Raw genomic sequence first — 22559 nt, 5'->3', positions numbered from 1 at the left:
ATATGACAGCATCTACAGGGACGAGCTGTATAGAGCCATGTCTAGTTTTGGCATCCCTGCCAAACTCGTCCGTTTGTGCAGGATGACCATGGAGAATTCACGCTGCTCCATAAAGGTTGGAAACAACTTAACAGAACCTTTTGATGTCAAAAAAGGTCTTAGACAAGGTGATGCGCTGTCATGCGATTTTTTTAACATCGTGCTTGAAAGAATAGTGCAGAGCTCACACGTCAACACTAGAGGCACTATCTTTCAAAAGTCTGTCCAATTACTGGCATATGCCGATGACATTGACATAATCGGAAGAACTCAGCGTGATGTCAATGGAGCTTTTGTGAGTATTGAGGCAGAGGCGGCAAAAATAGGTTTAACGGTTAATGAGGGCAAAACAAAGTACATGCTGTCGTCAAGAAAGGACATACAACACCGACGTTTTGGTAAAAACGCCACAATCGACAGACGTAATTTTGAGGTAGTCAAGGACTTCGTCTACCTAGGATCCGCTGTAAACGCAGAAAACAACACCAGCGCTGAGATCAATCACTAACCGCTGTTTCTTTGGACTAAGAAAGCAATTGAGTAGTAAAGTCCTCTCTCGAGGGACCAAAGTGTTGCTATATAAGACACTTATCATTCCCGTCCTGCTATACGGTGAAGAAGCATGGACCATGACAAAAGCGGATGAAAGCACCTTGGGTCGCTTCGAGTAGAGAAAGACCGCGGATCAGGTAATGCACACAAGTGGAAGGTGACCTCATCCAACTTGGAGCGCGAAATTGGAGACATCTAGCTAGGGACCGAGCTAGATGGAGAAGTTTGTGGGGTAAGGCCCTAGTTCACACAGAACTGTAGTGCCACCTTAAGGAAGTAGTAGAAGAATATTTTAATGATAATCTTGGAAACAATTTCTTTCCGATGTGAAACATAAGTGTACGTTGCACTTTGAACAAGTATTGTTTGTGCGATTTTCATCACGAGATTTGGCACATTGTACACACTTCTTCCTTATATTTGTTTATACCATAATATTAGATGGCGTTCCCCTTTTTTGTAAGTAACCAATTCTTTTACCAAAGCAATGTTCCTTCAACTAGTTTGTCATCATACAATTTGCTGTATATTATAATCAAAGAATATTCTGAGGTAATATTTGATTTTTGCTTTTTTATCAACTTTATAGCAAGCTTTCCTTTGGTCCATCAAATCAACGGCTCCCATGTTCTTATTATATTTTACTACAACGTCGGGACATGTGACATTTATTTTCTCACCACTTCCGTGCATTCTTCTTTTCACCGTTTTAGGGGACAGGAAATTTGTCAACATAAAAACGGCTTTATTGTCCATCCATTTTATGAAGGAAATATCTTGTGAGCTAGTCGCATATATTTGCCCTCTTTTCACCTTGCTATCGGAAGGCAGATTTTTCGGAATATTCTTTCTATTTGAACGAACTGTTCCACAAGCTCTTATATTCATGTTTGCAGTTTATGTTGCAGATTTGGAGAGTTAAAAAGTTGTCAAAATATATTTCACAACCCAAATGTTGAAGGTCATTGCAAAGTTGTAAAACCACTGATTCTCCTAATCCAATTTCAGCACCACCTTGTTTTTTCCCAATATACAGGTCAAACTGAAATAGATAGCCAGTGCTTGACATATTGTTTCATAGTATTGTGAACTTTGAACTTTATCATATGCTCATCTATTGCTTGAGTTTTTGTGTTTGTCAAAGCGTTTTGAAAACTGTCGTTGAAATGATCTAATACTGGCGTATCTTATAAGCTCTATCATACGAAGATTGACTTCTAGATGGTTCATTTCTATTGTCACTGAAATGTAGGTTGCTTCTTATTTCTTCGAACCGGTTGAGTGGCATTACGTTTGCAATAAAAGGAACTCCTATATCAGGATCTGACGGCCAATAGCTGCGGAATGTAGGCAAGGTGTGATATCCCATCATGTAGTTCATCCCCAGAAATGCCTTCGGCTCTGCACTAGTGAAAGCGAAAGGTCTTCCATTTTGAAATGCGTATCGTTCCGATTCAGGCATAATAATTTCATTAAGTAATCGATCAAACTTTGCCACTGCATCGAAAATCTTCAAGGGAGTAAAATCAGTTGAAATAATAATTTCTCCATGTTTATATCCTTCTTGTTCATGGAAATGGTGCGGTTGAACGACTTTCCTTGACTTTCTTCTACGTCCTGTACACTTTTGTCAACTGTATGTGAAGAGCTCGGTTTAATTTCAACAGTTGAGAGACCTGCATATATGTCTTGGGCCAAAAACTGCTGATCTTCTTCATCTAAGACCAATGGATCTTCGTCATCACTGTTATCAGCCACTAAAACTTCAAACATTTTATTTTCGAGTGAGGATAATTCCCTATTAGTTTTTGAAGACATATTCTGAAACAAATACATCAATATTTGTATTGCGTTATAAGACAAGTGTTCCCCCAAATTCATAAAATATCTTATTTAGCATAATAATTAAATGTACTAGAAAAACACTAAACGTGGAGAAGCTATGAAATCAACATAATCGTAGAACATAAGCTACACCATTCACCGTAACAGCACCAATCTGTTGCATTTTAGAAAAAGTTAAAAACCATCACAGTGACTCCACCAAACTATTACACATTGGAGGAGGATTCCATTCTTCCTAAATGCCATATTTCTGCTTTTTGACTTTTAGCCTCTGTCGGGAAAAATCGGCCTTAACACCAATTGCAAGTACATTACCAGCGAAACTACTCGTACTCGAGTATTCTCTCTTTGCAGTTCTTGTGTATACTGAACTTTAACAGCCTTTTAAGACTAGAGTCTTCATTCAAAATTCTGTGTAATATTTTTTGAGAAATTGCAAAGATTGATGAGCAACATATAAAGCTAGATTTTCGTTAACACTACGGGCTACGTCAGCATTAGTTTTTGAGTGAAAGATTTTCATAAAAGTGCCACTATTGTCTGTTGAGCAACTGATTCACAACGAAGTAAAATGATTCAGTCTTGTGAAATGACAGCTGTCTAAATGGCATTTACTATTTTAATATTTCTTTGTATTAAAAATGGTAAATGGTTATTTGAACAATTTTGAAAATTATAACAATATGCACTTGCAACATATAAAAAAACTGTACTCGAGATATTAATCTAAGATGACATTACGATGGTAGAGCAGTCGAAAAAAAGTGAGTCCGGTCATTTTTTATTCTGTCATAGTACAAATTTTTGTTCAAAAACCGAACATTCAAATGGTTTTCTAAAACGGCCGATAGACATTTTTTCTTATCTTGCTTTCATTCAATATAAAAGTATTTTTTTTTGTTTTGTTTCAGAAAAAATCATCCATTCCACTTAAATCCTGTCAAATTATCATAAATGGTTACATAAATTATGGTAGTTTCGTTTTTTTGATATGTCGTTGGAGTTGGTAAGCTGTTGAAAAATCCAAGTTTCCTAATTCCCTACACCACCGCGGGCGCCGCCATCTTGAAAAAAACTGTTCAATTTCTGGACTTTTTCCTGTGTTTTTAAGATATCTTCTAAGGTATTGGTTTCATTCAATTACCTTAAATTTGAACAAACGCAATTTCTAGCTTTAATAGTTCGCCAGATAGAGACCTTTGAACTTTGAGAATTTTTCCCAAAAATGTGAAAAGCACAGATTTTTGGTCGGTTTTTGCTTGAGTACGAACTGAAGACAATATCGCAGCTGTATCGGCCAGTGTTAATGATGACCATCAATTATCGATCCTTCGCCGTTCTCAGCAATTGGGCTTCTGTTACTCAACAACGTGGAAAACTTTGCGGAAGGATTAAGGCGTGACGACTTTCAAAATACAGCTGGTACAAGAATTAAAGCCAAATATTTTAGGTGTAAGTTGGCTACCTATTTTTTTGTATCCACTTTTTTACCGAAAATTGTGTTCAGCGACGAAGCTCATTTTAGGCTTAATGGGTACGTAAATAAGCAGAATTGTCGATTTTGGAGTGAATATTAGTCAGAAGCTTTGCAAGAGTCACCAATGCATGCAAAGCTGACGAATATAGATCTGTCACTGAAGAACTGAGCAAACACCAAATACAATGGCACTCATATGAGAATGAAGCTACATGGTCAATAAAAGTAGTAGCCCAAGCTTTTGGTCATACCCAAAAATACTGCAACCGAGAGTTTGCTTGTGTAAAGTGCGAAGGAAAACATGCAACTAAAAATTGTCCTATGAGCAAAGATCAGAAATCAATATTTTTCAACTGCAAGGGTAATCACCCGCCAAGCTATAGAGGCTGCCCTGTTGCCAAAAAATTCCAAGAGCTCAGAAGCAAAAATACATCTGCTATAGACAACCCAGAAACACAGTAAATACCGATTTAACTGCTGAAAACAATACTAAGAAGGAACCGCCTAAAAAGGCTGTTCAAAGTAAAAGCGATGAAAAAAAAATCTATTCTCAGATTGTTAAAAATGTGCAGAAGAATGAAGAGACTTCCATAAAAGAAATGCTACAACTTATTCTTAAAAGAATTGATAAACAGGATTTGAATATCAAACTGCTAAGCGAAAAAGTCGCTCTTAAAAAACAATGGTGGACAGAACACTTAAAATCGCTACATGGAATGCAAACGGTCTTATATAACATTCATCCGGATTAAAAATCCTTTTAAATCTAGAACATATCGATATTTGCCTGGTGTCCGAAACTCATTTTTCCAAAGGGCAAAGTCTTGATAATGTAATAGAAAACTATTCATGTTACCACGCTACACATCCAGCTGACAAGGCAAGAGGTGGATCGGCGATTCTTATAAAAGAAAGCTTAAAACATTATGAAGGAGCCAAGTTTACTAGTGAAAATATGCAAGTAACAACTATTAGCATTGGGATGAAAAATAAAGAGTTTAAGATAGCAGCTATAAACTCCCCACCAAGGCGCTCCCCGACAGAAGATGACTATACAGATCTATTTAATCTTCTTGGGCATAAGTTTCTTGTTGGTGGAGACTTCAATGCGAAACACACCCATTGGGGTTCAAGACTTATATCAACAAAAGGCAAAAGATTTTTCCAAGCAGGCCGTAAATACAATTGCGAATTCTATTCCTCCAGGTCGACAGCTTACTGGCCTTCTGATACTAACAAAATACCAGACGTTATTGACATTTCCTTAGCTAAAGGAATCAAACGAAATCACATTAGTGTCGAAGGTAATTATGACCTGTCATCAGATCATACTCCAGTGATACCATCACTAAGTGAATCGGAAGTACTAGAAAAAAGTAATCCAAAGCTTGTAAATAAGAAAACAAACTGGAATGATTTTAGAGAAAGGCTTTTAAGTTTTATAAATTTAATATCTTCCATGGATACAATCGAGCAAATTGACCATGAAGTAGAAAAATTTATTGCTGATGTGCAACAGGCCGCTGAAGAAAGTACTCCAACATTTTCAAATAGAAGACAAAATGAAATAAAATATCCTTTAGAGATAAGAGAGTTGATAATAGAGAAAAGAAGAGCTCGAAGAAAATGGCAAAATATTAGATTTCCAGATGATAAACCAACGTTTAACCGTATAAGCAACAATCTTAAAAAAACAAATTACAACTTCAAAAATGATTCACTCAGTACATTCCTAAGGAAATTAACGACTGATGCTTCAACCGATTTTTCGCTATGGAAAGCAGCCAAACACCTGAAAATACTGCAGTTACAAAACTCGAACTTGAAATCTCAAGATGGGAAATGGATCGGTAACCCGAAAGAAAAAGCTAACCTTTTCGCTGAATATCTTGCTAATGTTTTTAAGATATATTCATCAAACGCTGCGGAAAATAGCTTACAGTTTGTTGATAAGATAGATGAAAGTGAAATACCAATAGGTATAAAAAATAAAAAGTAAAGTAAGTAAAAATCACCAGGTTACGATCTAATTACTGCTCAGGTTATGAAAGAAATGCCATTGAAAGCCTTCATAAAACTCCAATATATAATAAATGCATGCCTTACGCACCGGTATGTGCAGCACCATTGGAAAATTGCTGAAGTAATTGTCATACCAAAGCAAGGTAAGCCACCTACAGAAGTGACGGCATACAGACCAATATCGTTTATACCAATTATGGCAAAAGTTTTTGAAAAACTGCTTCTGAAGAGACTTAGCGAAACCATAGAAGAAAGAAGGTTAAAGCCAAACCATCAGTTTGGCTTTAGAAATAAACATTCCACGACCAAGTTCATAGAATATCGGATGTAATAGAAAAAGCATTGGAAGAAAAACAAGTATGTTCAGCTAATTTCTTAGATGTTGCTCACGCTTTTGACAAGGTTTGGCATGAGGGACTTCAGTACAAACTGCAAACGGATCTTGCCAGGCAGTACTTTGAAATATTAAAATCGTACATCTCAGACCGATTGTTTAGAGTAAGGTACGATCAAGAATACTCGGAATTGAAGAAAGTAGAAGCCGATGTACCACAAGGAAGTGTCCTAGGTCCTAATCTGCATTTACTACACACATTGGATATTCCAGTTGGTTATCACACCAAAATGGCTACTTTTGCAGATGATACCGCAATTTTGGTACCCGACAAATGTGTCTCTAAGGCAGCAGTAAGACTACAAAATGACGTTGACATAGTGAGAGCTTGGACCGAAAAATGGCGTATCAAAATCAATGAAACAAAATCTTCACATATAAACCTTACAAATAAAAAGATAAACAATATTCCAATATTCATTAATAAGTATTTGTGAAGTGCCAGTTTTTAGTAGTTTTATAGATGATTGCTTTTGTATACAACAAAACATCCGTAGTCTCAGAAAAAATTTTTCTAATTTCCTAGCTCACATTGAGTCATTTAAAAAATTGCCAGCTATAATAGTTCTTACAGAGATTTGGGTTTATGAGAGTGAAATAAGCCTTTATAATATACCGGGTTATGCGATTTTTAGTTGTTGCAATGAATCTTATTCGTCAGGTGGTGTCGCAGTTTACATTGATGAAAATTTTGTTCACCAATTCTCAAAAATCGACATTTACAGCGCGGATGTTGTTAAGTTGTCGTTTTGCTATCAAAACGAAAACTATACAATGTTATGTTTCTACAGATTGCACGCTTTTAGTAAAAGTTTGTTTATAGAGGAACTCAGTCAAATTCTTTGCATAAATAAGACTTGTAATTTAATTTTGATTGGGGATATTAACATTGATATCTTAAACGTATCCGACAAATACAGTGATAATTATTTGTTTCTTATGGCTTCTAATGGTCTAAAGAGAATTATTAATGAACCAACTCGCGTAACTAAATCTTCAAGTACTTGCATTGACCACATTTTTACTCGTTTTAAAGTCAGCAATAAATCCAAATTTTTTGGAAGTGTTCTGGACCTAAATATTACTGATCATAAATCGATCATTTTATGTAATGAGTTACAAAATAATCGGAATTCTACTTCAGTAACACAAAGAAAAGAGCATTATACCACCGATTACATATTATTGCGGAATATTTTGAAGCATGAATTTTGGGATCAGGTTTATTCGGAAACGGACCCATCAATTTCGTTTGCTATTTTTATCACAATCTTGCAAAAACATATAGAGTCATGTACTTCTGTGTCGATACAAAATTCTAATAAAAACAAATTTTTAAAGCCTTGGATAAATAAGAGTCTCCTTAAGCAGATTAAAAAAAAGAACACAATTAGTATTAAGCTAAAAAAACATCCAAATAATGTAAAGCTAAAAAAGTATTACCTCACACTGTGTAAAGCCGTTAGTACAAATGTTGAATTGACTCGCGAAAAGTATTATTGTAACTTATTTGAAAAATCAAAAGGCAATATAAAAGATGAATGGAAGGCTGTTGACAGCATTTTAGGTAAAACAAAAAAGCCAAACGTAATAGAAACTATTGTAGTTAATAATGTTCCTCTAACTGATGTTAACTGTATATCAAATAAATTTAATGAATATTTTACTGAAATATCTGAAATATTGAAGCCATCTAGTAATACCGGTAATGATTGTGATTGCTGTAATCAACATTGTCCAGATGCTGAATTCATACAATCAAATAGCTTTGCGTTTAATTCTATAACCTCTTTTGAAACCTACAAAATAATTCTAACTTTAAAAAATAAAAATTCTTGCACTTCTGATGGAATATCTAGTAACATACTTAAAAAAATTGCATTCTATGTTTCAGATGTTTTGAGTTACATATTTAACTTAAGTGCTGAACAGGGTTGTTTTCCTGAACAATTTAAATGCGCTGAGGTTATTCCCCTCTTTAAAAAGGGAGATAAGAAAAATATGGTTAACTACAGACCTATTTCTATTCTTCCTACTTTTTTAAAAATTTTTGAAAAACTTATGATTAATAGAATTACTTCTTTCCTGAATAAAAATAAGTTTTTTAGTGAAAATCAATTTGGATTTCGTTCAGGAAAATCAACCGAAGATGCAATTCTTAGGCTATGCAGTCAGCTTTATGGCAGTTTGAATAACAATAAATCTACAATGGCTCTCTTTATTGATATGACAAAAGCTTTTGATATGGTTGACCACGATTTACTTTTAGATAAGTTGTATAATGCAGGATTTAGGGGAGTAATTTTTCAGTGGTTAAAATCATACTTAAAGGGAAGAGTTCAAAAAGTTATTATCAACGGTACACAAAGTGAAGCTCGTTTTTTAAAAAATGGAGTACCACAGGGATCTGTACTCAGCCCTTTATTCTTCCTAATATATATTAACTCTATTTTTAAGCTTCGATTAAATGGCCTTTCGACGGCATTTGCTGATGATATATCATTTACCTACCAGTCTAATTCGGATTTTAATTGTGTTTTACTAATTGAAGAAGATCTCGAAGTTCTAAGGACTTGGTTTTCTAACCATAAGTTAATAATTAGTGAAAAAACTAAATTCATGACTTTTAAAACATCTGGCCATCCAGTCTGTAATCACAATTTATTTTTTCATGCTTCGAGTTGTAGGCAATTTAGCTTTCCAATTCACAATTGTGGTAAACCTAATTTCCAACATAAATATTCCTGTTCCAATTCTTGTTTCAAAATTGATTCTGTGAATAATTTTAAATATTTAGGTGTAACAATTGATTCAAACCTTAATTGGAAAGATCATAGTTACAACATCAAGAATCATTTGGTGCTCATAACGCGAAAAATGTATCTTTTAAAACCATTCTGCTCTAAAAAGGTTTTAACTTCAATATATTATGGTCTTGCGCACTCTAAATTACAATATGGGTTATCTAGCTGGGATGGTTCCTATGCAAATACTTTTAGCCCGTTATTGATTGCCCAAAAGCATCTTATTAGAATTATTTGCAACAAAAATCGTTATACTGAAAGTTGGCCTTTATACAAGGAATTGCGGATTCTACCTTTGAGACATCTGTATATTTTCAAAGTACTTAAAGAATTTTTCAAGCAAAGCGGTAATATTCCTAGTAGAAACTCGCAGTTATATAATCTAAGAATAAACAACATGCACCTTGTCAATGAACCCACTGCCCATAAGACTCATTTCTCTAACTTTTATACTGCCGCAGCACCAAAGTCATTTAATAAATTACCTTTGTCTATCAGAACAATTCAAAACTTAAACTATTTCTTAAAAAAACTAAAAGACTGGCTTTTTACAATTGATTTAAATTCTATTGATAACTATTATTAAATTTTGTATCATAGTTTTATAATCATAAAAAATGTACCATTTTGTTGTTATTTTTGAATGAATTTTATGATGAATTATTTATTACCTATGAATGTATGTATATACCTACTCTTTTTATATTCAGTTATACTATCTTTAAAATATTTATTGATTTACTTAACTCATTGAACCATTGTTTTATTATTTGTATTGCTGATTGTCACCCCACAACAGTTTCTAATTATTGTAAAATTAAAATTAAATCACAATGTATCATTCAATACTAACTTTCAAGTTAAAGAATGATAGCTATTATTTATTCCTTTTTTTTTTATACACTTGCTTTTGTACTAGTTTTAAGTTGGAAATGAAAAAATGAATGAATAAAATGTTTCTAATTCTAATTCTAATTCTAATAATCAAGCTGTACCTTACGCCAATACGGCCAAATACCTTGGAATGACTTTGGATGCAAAGCTTTAGTGGAAAGAGCACATTAAAAAGAAAAGAACTAAACTTGAAATATAGAAAAATGTACTGGTTACTTGGTAACAATTCGGATTTATCAATCGAAAACAAAATAATGCTGTAAAATTAAGTACAAAACCCTGTTTGGACCTATGGAATCCAATTATGGGGCTGTACAAAGAAAACAAATACCGAAATCATCCAAAAATTCCAAAACAAAGTCCTTCAAGAAATAGTTAATGCACCTTGGTACATAAGAAATACTGATCTACATCGTGACTTACAAATAGAAATTGTTACAGAAGCTGTTAAAAAATACGCTGTATCGCACAACCAGAGATGAAGAACCAAGCCTCATCAGCTTATGGTCTATAAAAAACATGGTGAAGTATTAAAAGTTTAAACTTACCCCAAAGTGATTGTACAAAGTTAAGAAAGAAAAATCGGAAGTCGATCCTTCAAGATTGATCCTGATGAAGAGGTAGTTTTAGTGGTTAAGAGTCCCACACTACTTGATGTCAAATACTGCCAAGTGTCTTTTGACGATTTCCTCCTGTCAAACAAAAAAAAATCTGTTAACGTTGGGTTTTACTAATATTATTTAAGTAGCTTGAAAAAATCACTAGAAAGAAATATCTAAGGTTTGATGAAAATCGGTTAATCTTGAGCACGACTTAACTGATTTTAAACATATTATAGTTTTTTTTTTTAATCTACAGATTCAACATTAGTGTTCTAGTAATAAGACGTTTAGTTCAATTTTTTGTGTATTATTTTAACTGGCAGACATGCAACTAAAAACTGTCCCATGGGCAGAAAACGAAATGTGTTAATTGTCAAGGCAATCATCCTGCAAGTTACAGAGGATGTCCAGTAGCAAAAATGATCCAAGACACAAAAAGAAAAAACAAAACTGGGAACAAGTTTAGAAACTCAACCAACACAAAACCAGTAGTTGAAAGCAAAAAAGTAACGGTCGATAACATTACTAAAAATCAACCGGGAAAAGCAATTGCACTTAGCAAAATTGATGAAAATAAATCCTATTCCCAGATTGTAAAAAATGTGCAGAAGAATGAGGAAACTTCTATAAAAGTAATGCTGGAACTCATCCTAAAAAGGATTGGCCAACAAGATTTAAACATAAAACAGCTAAGCGAAGAAGTCGCTCTTAAAAAACAATGATGGACAGAACACTCAAAATCGCAACATGGAATGCAAACGGTCTTTTATAGCATGTATCAGAACTAAACATCTTTTTAGACATAGAGCATATAGACATTTGATTGGTGTCCGAAACCCACCTCGCTATTGAACAAAGTCTTGATAATAAATTACCGAACTATACATGTTATCACGCTCCGCACCCAACTGACAAAGCTAGGGGAGGATCAGCAATACTTATAAAAAAGTGCTAAACACACTATGAAGAACCAAAGTTTACTAAAGAAAACATGCAAGTAACAATAATTAGTACATATTGGTATAAAAAGAAAGAATTCAAAATAGCAGCTATATACTGCCCTCCGAGGCGCTCTCCAACTGAAGAAGACTATGCGGAACTCCTACATTTGTTGGGTCATAACTTCCTTGTTGGTGGCGACTTCAATGCTAAACACACCCAATGGAGATCTCGGCTCATAACAACAAAAGGTAAACGGCTATACCAAGCAGGCCGAAAATACAACTGCGAATTTTATTCTTCTGGTTCGCCAACATATTGGCCATCTGATAATAACAAAATACCAGACCTTATAGACTTTTTCGTAGTTCGAAGGTAATAACGATTTATCATCAGATCATACTCCAGTAATTTTATCACTGAGCTAAACAGAAATAATAGAAAAAAGTAATCCCAAGCTCGTGAATAACAGAACAAACTGGAACGAATTCAGAGACAAACTTGAAAATTTTATAAACCTAAGATCCCCTATGCAAACAATTGAACAAATTGATCATGAAGTAGAACAATTTATTGCTGATGTGCAGCAGGCTGCAGAAGAAAGTACTCCAACTATTTCGAATGCGAGAGAAAAAGAAATAAAATATCCTATCGAAATAAAGGAATTGATATTGGAAAAAAGAAGAGCTAGAAGAAAATGACAATCCACGAGATTCCCAGATGATTAGGTAGTTTTTAACCGTCTTAACAACGAATTAAAAAAAAGAATCTGTGCGTTTAAAAATGATTCACTAAGTAGATTCCTGAAAAGTTTGACGACGGATGCTTTTACAGAATACTCCTTATGGAAAGCAGCTAAGCGCCTAAAAAGACCTCAGACACAAAACCCGCCGATAAAATCTCAAGATGGTAAATGGATCGGAAACCCGAAACAAAAGGCTGATCTCTTCGCTGAACATCTCGCAAATGTTTTCAAGCCATTCCCAGCAAGCACAGCTACAGATCCCTTACAGTTTGTTGACAGAAACGACGAATGTGAAAAACCTTTTGTCACGCTCAAAGAAGTAAGAAGCATGTGTCAACATAAGTTGTCAAACAAAAAATCACCAGGGTACGATCTTATAATTGCTCAGGTTCTGAAAGAAATGCCTCTTATAGCCTTCAAGAAACTCCAATTTATAATAAACGCATGCCTTAAACTAAGATATGTGCCACATCATTGAAAAATTGCGGAAGTCATTGTTATACCTAAACAAGGTAAGCCACCAACAGAAGTTACATCTTACAGACCAATATCGCTTATACCAATCATGGCAAAAGTTTTTGAAAAACTGCTACCGAAAAGGCTTAGCAAAATAATTGAAGAAAGAAGACTAATTCCGAGCCATCAGTTTGGATTTAGAAATAAACATTCCACGATAGACCAAGTGCATCGAATTACGGATGTTGTGGAAAAAGGCACTTGAAGAAAAACAAGTATGCTCGTCTGTATTCTTAGATGTTGCTCAAGCTTTTGACAAGGTTTGGCACTTGGGACTTGAGTACAAACTGCATAGGGACTTCCCCAGGCAGTACTACGAAATACTGAAATCCTACGTTACGAACCGACTTTTAGAGTACGGTACGACCAAAATTACTCGGAACTTAAGAAAATTGAAGCCGGTGTACCAAAAGGAAGTGTCCTAGGACCAACCCTGTATCTGTTATATACGAGGGATATTCCAGTGGACATCAACGCTATCATGGCCACCTTTGCTGATGATACTGCAATATTGGTGCCAGATAAAATTGCAAAATGCAGTCGATAAAGTTAGTGATTGGACGCACAAATGGCGTATCAAATTAAACGGAACAAAATCGACGCATATAAACTTTACAAACAAAAACATAAACAATGTTCCAATTTTTATAAACAGTACAGAAGTACCTTACTCCAATACCGCCAAATACCTTGGAATGAATTTGGATGCAAATGCTTAAATGGAAAGAACACATCAAAAAGAAAAGAGAAGAACTAAACTTGAAGTACAGAAAAATGTACTGGTTAATAGGAAAGAACTCTGACCTATCTATCCAGAACAAACTAATGTTATATAAGCAAGTATTGAAACCCGTTTGGACATATGGCATCCAACTATGGGGCTGTACAAAGAAAACAAATGCTGAACTCATCCAAAAATTCCAAAGCAAGGTCCTTCGTGGAATAATAAATGCCCCTTGGTATATAAGAAATAGCGATCTACATCGTGACCTTCAAATTGAAATGGTTACAGAAGTGGTTAAGAAACACGCTGTATCACACAATCAGCGACTGCAAAGTCAGTCAATGTTCGGAGATTAAGAAGAACCAAGCCTCATGAGCTGATGGGCTAAAAGCTACGGGAAAGTGTTATAACCTTAAACTTCCCCCAATGCGATTTAAAGATTAAGAAATAAAAATCATTTGTCGATCTTAGATTGGTCCTGATTCACCGGTAGTTTTAGTGCGGTAAGAGTCCCACACTACTCGGTACCGATTCTTACCGAGTGTCTTTTGAAGATTTCCATCGGATAGAAAAAAAAATTAACTGGCATCAAAATAAAATAAAATTAAATAAAAATTTCTATTTTGTGCGAAAAAAAAACTTAAAATGACATTAAGGATTATCCTAATGTGATAAGGCCGACACGCTATGAGAATACATAAATTCGAGGAGCAAAAGAACAAATTTTGATGGGATTAGTCATAATCTGTTTAGCAGGAGAGACTTTACAAAGAAACAAAAAATAAAAGCAAGCAAAATAAAGAAGAAGACGAAAACGCAAAAAAAATGATACAAAGGTCCTGCTGGTTGTTAAAAATATGTAAAGGAAATTATAGATTCCACAGGGGATGTGAGGAATTATTATTTTTCTCGAGTTTTCTCATCGAGCTAGCTGTGTATGGTGATGTGGTATTTTTTTGTTGGTTCGTTTTGAGATTTTTCTAAAATATACGCGTCTTTTTTTTGTGTGTGTGTCTACTTTGTACCATAGGTTCAAATACATCATCGTCGTATATAGTTAGGTACATATATTTGCATGTCCTTGTGCTAGAACTCTGAAGGATAAATGTTCGTATATTCCGAACAGGGATTTTTTCCAGTCTTCTACTTTTCTTCTTCTGCTTTCACAGTCTGGCTCATTGTGACAACGAAAAACATCTTCTGCTTGTCAAAGATATTGTATCCTTGTAGAGCTTAAGTTTCTGATACACGATGAAACACCATATCATTGCAACCCGAGAGCGAGACTCCCTCCTCGTATAAATTCTGTCCGGAGACTTTCACTGGGAGAGTCTCTTCATTTTTTTTTATATTTTTTTTTAAATGGCAAAAGTTATGCCCTGATTGTGGGTTGTCGGGTTGGATGTACCTATGTTGCTTTGTGTGTGTGCATGGTTTTTTTTTTGTTCAAGGGTAAAACCGAAACAGCGGAAGGATAACGTTTTGAGTGGGGATTGTGTGGCGGTATAAAGAGGATATTGTCATGACGGATGGTATGATGAATGGGCAAAACTGTGATATCAGGAAGGTTTTTGCACAACCTAAAGGTTTTATTTTTGGCAGAGTTTATGTTTTTTTTCATCGTTTGATTTTAATATCTATGTGCGGGTCTTAAGTTATCTGTCAAAAAATATAATGTGGGTTGGGTGTAAATAAATATCATTTTATTTTTCAATTAAATTTGAACTAAGAATAAGATAGAGTTTTGAAATTTCATACCTCTTCAAAATAATTTGTTTTAACATTATTGCTATTGTCAAACTTTCTTAAATATTGGTTTAAGCTAAATTAAATGTGTTGTTGATAGGTTAAGAATATTTACATAAGTCCGAGTATATTGTTAGTAACGAATCAAATAATCAAAAAATATAAACAAAATGAAAACTGCTAATTTTGTAACATAATATAACCTTTTGGTAACATTAAAAAAAATCATTCTACAATTTTCTTACACAAAAATATTCAAAATTGATAAAAATTGCTTTCGGACTTCAAGCTTTTTAATTTTTTTCTTAGAAAATCTTTTTATTAAAAACTGGCATAAGGTTGAGAAAATTAAATTAAATTTAAGTAATGAGAGTGATGGAGGGGACTTTTAATAACAAAAGGCCCGTTTGAAATCACTTTCACGACAAGCATTAGTCTTGAAGGATTTGTGAGTTTTTTGAAAGAGGTAGTAACAGCGATAAAAACCTTAGGTGAGGCAGGCAGCGATTGAACAGAAGACCTCTAGCATAACAGTACTACCCAAAAATATTGATTCTGCAATCAATCTTGGTTTGTTATGCTTTGTAGATTTTTTAAAATTATTAGTTTTACAAACTATATTAGATTTTATGTTGCATTATGAGGATTAAAGATTGAAAGCTTTCAAAATTCAATCGACCCAGGAACTATAGCCGGTCGATCCAAAGCAATATAAGCAGAATTTTTGCATTTGTGTTTCTTGAAATTTAAGGCAAATTTAAACGTGTCAATGTTAGATTTATGTTTGTAGGCTTGACGTAATTGCACCATACCTAATTCAAAAATGTGGCTGGTGCAGCTCTTGAGTTAAACTAATTACACTTCACAATGATTAATGAACTCTTATGATCGGCTCACAGTGGCCCGTTTTGACTTTTTCGGTTGCAAAAATCATATCTCCTAAACGAAAAAAAATAATTGAATCATCTCACAGATGCCTTTAATGAATCAATGAGAACTTCATGCCCTGTAACCATTTTAAAAAGTAAAAAGAAACCTCATTGGTGGCGTAAAGAACTAGAACCATTCAGAAAGAGCTGTCGCAAACTCTTCAATAGATCTAAGTACACTAGATCTCCTTTTGACTGGGACTTATACAAACAAGCTCTAAAGCAATATAAAAAGGAATTAAGGAACAGTAAGTGGTGTTCAAATGGTAGACATGTGCATTCAAGAGGACACACGCTTACACAGGTTTTTCTCAAAACCCACCTATGTCTATCAACGCCTACTCTCACCTCCCCGCGGTGAATATCGGGTGCCTAGTACCTCAACTGGAGATTGGGTGCTAACTCCAGTGGAAAGTTGTTGGGGGCAGCAAACGAGAGAGGGGGAGAGGTGTTTCCACTAATGCACCTCTCCTTATCCAGTCGGCAGTGAACGAATTCTCGAGATTGAATCAACGGTGGCGTCTACAGTTCCAGTAAGGTTGAACTACTTAGTGAACAACTAATAGGGCTTCTTCGACACCTTCGGCCCTCCAGGTTGGGGGTTGTGCCGTCGAGGTGACTTCCTGGCCACGTAAAAAATACCTTAAGTTTCGAAGCACCAACAAGTCTCGTATACTGACGGATTCACTGTTGACAACCCCCGCAAACGAAATAAGGACAACGAACTTTGGATCTGTACGTGGAATGTTAGGTCCTTTAACAGACCACGTGCAGCCGAACAATTAGCGGAAGCCCTAAACTGCTGCAAGGCAGATATTACCGCCACGCAAGAAGTCCGATGGGATGGACCGGGTAAACGCAAACTAAAAGACTGCGATATATACTACGGCGACTGCTACCGAGAACAAAGAGAGCGTCTATTTGGGTGTGGATTTGTTGTTGGAACTAGACTCAGGCAAAAAGTCTTGAGTTTCAACAGTAAGACCGAGCGCATCACGACAATCCGCATCAAGGCTAAATTCGCCAACATAAGCCTAATATACGCGCATGCCCCAACAGAGGAGAAAGATGAAGACACCAAAGACATATTCCTCGAGCTATTGCACAAGATATATGAGCAGTGCCCTGGCTATGACATTAAAATTGTCTTAGGAGATTTTAATGCCAAGCTAGGAAGAGAAGACATCTTTGGTGGCATAATCGGGAGATACAGCCTGCACGACACTACCTCCGACAACGGATTCAGGCTGGTCGATTTCGCTGCGGGGCGAGACGTTCTGGTAGCTAGTACGCAGTTCACACACCTTAATATCCACAAGGAGACATGGAAATCTCCTGATCAACCAACCGTCAACCAGATTGACCACATTGCGATCGACGCACGACATTTCTCCAGTATACAGGATATCCGAACATTCCTAGGGGCCAACATTGACTCGGACCACTACCTCGTTGTAGCCAAGGTACGTTTACTTATATCCCGATCCAAGCCAAAACATGGAAGTACTGTAAGAAGATTCGACGTTAGACGGCTACAATCGCAAGAGACTGCCATGTCCTTTTACGATCGAGTCTCTAATAACCTCTAAATGCTGCCTGCATTAAGCATTGAAAACCAGTGGCAACATTGCCTTTCAGCCATCAGAGATGCCGCCTCTGATGTGCTAGGTTTCACACGGCCACCACAGCGAAGCCCCTGGTTTGACGACGAATGCCGGCAAGCGCACGCAGTGAAACAAGAGGCATACAAAACGGAGCTGCACAAAAGGACTAGAGCTGCTCACGAGCTCTACGAGCAGAAGAGGAGAGAGGAACACCGGCTACTTAGATGGAAAAAAATAGAGCATGAGAAGCGTGCGATCGAGGAGATAGAGGGATGTCACAACAGGAATGAGGTTTGTAAATTTTACCAAAAGGTAAAAAAAACCTCCCAAGGGTACCAGCCACGAACCGAAGCCTGTAAAGACGATCAGTAGAACATCGTAGTAGAACCGCAGTCGATGTTGAGAATATGGAAAGATCACTTCTCCAAATTATATAACGGGGATGACGAACCGAATTCCGCTGTAAGGGAGATAGAACCACTCAACCTCGGCGATGCAGATCAACAATTCCGCTTACCCGACCTTGAAGAAGTGAAGAAAGCTATATCTAAACTTAAGACAAACAACGCTGTTGGAGCTGATGGTACGGAGCATGCACCAACTCATCTGCAAAATATGGTCGGAAGGAAGCATGCCCGATGAGTGGAATCTCAGCATAGTATGCCCGGTACATAAGTAAGTAGACCCTCTAAACTGCGCCAACTACAGAGGCATCAGTCTCCTCAACATTGCTCATAAGATCCTCTCTGCCGTATTATATGAACGCCTGAAGCCATTCGTCAACAACCTGATTGGTCCTTATCAAATATTCACACTACGGCAGATCTTGGAAAAAACCCAGGAGCTTCAAATCGATACCCACCATCTCTTTATCGATTTTAAAGCCGCGTATGACAGCATCTATAGGGAAGAGCTTTACCGAGCAATGTCTAGTTTTGGCATCCCTGTAAAACTTATCCGTTTGTGCAGAATGACGATGGAGAATGCACGCTGCTCTATCAAGGTCATCACCGATCACAGGATCACACCGATGCATTTGATGTCAAAAAAGGTTTTAGACTGTCATGCGACTTTTTCAACATCTTTCTGGAAAAAAATGTACAAAACTCAACCGTCAACAGTACAGGCACAATCTTCCAAAGGTCCATCCAATTACTCGGATACGCAGACGATATTGACATAATTGGAAGATCAAAGCGTGATGTCAGTGGAGCGTTTTTGAGTATTGCGACGGAAACAAAGAAGATGGGATTAGTGGTCAATGAGGTCAAGGCCAAGTATATGCAGTAATCAAAAAAGGACACTGAACAACAACGTCTTGGACAAAACGTCACCATGGACAGCAATAACTTTGAGGTAGTTAAGGACTTTGTCTACCTAGGTACCGCTATTAACACAGAAACCAGCGCTGAAATCAAACGAAGAACAACTCTTGCAAATCACTGCTTCTTTGAACATAGAAGGCATTTGAGAAGTAAAGTCCTCTCTCGAGAATCTAAAATCACCATCTTTAAGACACTCATCATCCCGGTTCTCATTTATGGCGCTGAGGCCTGGATCCTGTCAAAGAAAGATTGTGGAATGGGGCATTGTCCTGTTGCAGGATGAATGATTCGCCAATAAGCATATCCCCGGATGGAAAGACATTATCATTTAGGGTACTAACATATTGGCTTTTGTTGATAGAGCCGGTGATATTAACCAAGTCATAAAGTCGATTATAAGCAACACATCTTTAGAACATGAAAGAGCCTCCACGGTGGCTCACTTTTTGACAAACAGGCCTTTTTTGCCTTACTACCTTTGAAAATCTTACAAAAAATGTATGTTTTGATGATGAAAACAGATGAAAACTCAAAGGAGTTTTCTCTGTCCATAGAACGCTTTTCCAGAACTCTTTTGGCTTGTGCAGATGTTCCTTTGCAAAAGCCAGTCTTTTAAATTTGTTTACCTTTGGTATGTACGGTACGTCCTTAACTTTAATTGTCTTGAAATCTCTTTCTTTTAAACGTCATCGGACAGTACGGTCACTGATTGGATTCTTGGCCGTCAAATTCCATTTATCTGCAGCAGATTGAGTTTCACAAAAATATTTTTTTTAAATTCTCGTAAAAGATTCGGTCTTGAGTTGGCGTTGTTTTGCGCCTAGCACCTGATCTTCTTAAGTTCCTTATGTCATTATGCTTTTTAAACGTATTAATTTGATAGTGCACACTTTGACGTGACACATTAAACTCATTTGCAATGTCTTCTACTGCCACTCCAGCGTTAAACTTTGCTACAATGGAAGGTCTGATAACCAAACTCATGTATTTAGAAAAATCAAATTGAAATTAAAAAAAAAAAAACAGAATTCTATAGAGAACAACTAAAAACTGAAAATAATTGATTTTCGAAACAAGTTGTTGACTTAAATTTTGTTTTCTTACAAAAAACGTTGTTATTATAATTCTGTAAAGTTTTTGAGAATATCTAATTGGTAGGCGGGCACGAATACGTTATCAGCGTTCAGTGTTCTTAAACTGAAATTATTCTGTTTCAAGCACAAATTTTCAAAAAATATTTATTAATTATAAGGTTTTACGAGTATTTAGTATATGCTGTTATTTGTTAAGTGCAGGAACCGCAAAACCTGGTGCGCATGTAACCAATCAACCAACATCAATGTAAAATATGTGAAAAGTTAAAAAGATATGTATACGTAAGGACGTACCTACCTATAAGATAATAATTATATTAAAGGTGCAGTAATGCATTGTCTGTCCTTTCTCTGCTTCACAAGTTATAACTACATATACCTTGTTGCAAGCAGGTATTTTCGTCAATTTTTATCGATTTTGACATAAACAGACAAACTTAAAAAATAAAAAAAAAAAAAAAGTAAGTTTAATCGATCTGACCACGAAAATTAATTCAATTGACTGAACCGTTCAGCTGATGAGTTCCATTAGCATCCGATGCTGATTCCCGTTCGAGCAGCCAGCTTTTAAAAATAAAAACCAAGTGCATAACTATGCAATTGTAAATTAATCACGCTCGTTGCGCTTCCAATATAGCCCACCTTAACCATCACTATACCACTCACCGTATAGACCCCTTATATCGGGAAACGGTGGTGGCGGGAATACAGCACAAAAAAAGTGGCAGTATGGTGCGGCAATATAGCAACGGCAACGCTAGCCGTGCAAATAATTTGTGTTAATACAATTTTTGTATCACGTTGGTCATTTTTTCATTTTGTTTAAATTTGTATGTGTAGATATGTAGAAGTATATTTAATTTTTTTTATAAAGTTTTCTTTTTTCGCCCTCGTGTGTCCTTTAGCACATGATTGTGTAACGGAATGTAAAATGTGTGCACTGTAATAAATACAATTCGCTGCTTTCAAAAAAAAAGAAAGAAAATGAATATAAAAATAAAACACCCACTCATCGAAATTTTATGTAAAATTTTAACAATAACACGTTGGAAGAGTTCCGCCAATTGTTGTGTAGGTATGAGAATATAACTACACAGAAATTGGAAAATGCGTTCATTTCGCAAGGAAACATTTTTTACGACAGTTTTCCTTTTAACTTTTTTTAAAAGTTATAGTTTAATGGCATTTCATGGATTCAAATAAACTTGCTTAAATCACAACTTCACGACTAAAATATGATTTCATCTCCAAAACAATTATAGACAAACTTTTAAGCAAGACAAATCGGAAGACGGGATGGGAAGTTATCAGGATCTGCTACATAACGCAGACAAATCTTCATTTTTTCTTGATGAGTCAAAGCACCACCGCGTTTCCAGGGTTGGGGCCCAAAAACTCATCTGTGAACAATTGCTCACCTGTTTCACTAAATCTATACAATTTTCAAAAATCTTCAACAATTGGACATCGTCTATTTTTATAAACTCAATTTCTAACAAAATTGTTCAGAAACTCCGCCATTTTGATAGTAGTTTATCAACTGAGTAAGAGAAAACCCTATCGAGCGTTTGCTCATCTTTTTACATATCAAAACTAGAACTTTCTCGCATAGAGCTTTCGTCAAGAGGTCGATCTCAACACTTTGAGTTCGAACAACTCTAAGAAAGCTCTAAAAAAAAAAGTGAGTAAAGAGCTTGTACTCATTTTTTTGCATATCATAGTAAATTGGAGTTAATCTCAAATAATGGTTTTTGGCAGAGTGTTGTAAACTTTTCCACCTTTATATCGACCCGACGGACAAATAAACAATTAAACAATATTGGATTTTCGAATCCAATATTGTCGAAGATCGAACGCGAATTAACATCCTTTTTTTCTTATTTTAGATGACACGCAATCAAAATTGCATACCGCAGGTGTACCGCGAAAGTTATAATGACACTTTACGAGAAACGTCAGTAGATATGCCAAACAGGTGATAGAATTCACCACAGGTAGCAATAAAAGTATTGCCAGCACGGTAGCTCAGTTTAAGGGGGGGTTTCGATTAGGTGAATATTTTATTAATCGAGGTGATCAATAAAATTAAAATAAAATTGATATCAGAATTATATCGAAATACTACGAGGTGAATTTCTCCAAGTCGTATTCATTAAAGTGGGCGCCAAGAAACTTTTTACTGGAAGTTTACCAAAACCAGCAGGTGAAAAACTAGTCTTCAAATTTCAAACTTACGAAAAAAAATGGAAGGTTTTATTTTCCAGAAGGGAAATTTAAGTTATGTTATATTGCCTGGAAAACCTTGGTC

This window comes from Eupeodes corollae, chromosome 2, assembly GCF_945859685.1.
Source record: "Eupeodes corollae chromosome 2, idEupCoro1.1, whole genome shotgun sequence".
Taxonomy (NCBI): Eukaryota; Metazoa; Arthropoda; class Insecta; order Diptera; family Syrphidae; genus Eupeodes; species Eupeodes corollae.
The sequence above is the reverse complement of the archived record's forward strand: the minus strand, read 5'-3'. Positions refer to the sequence as shown.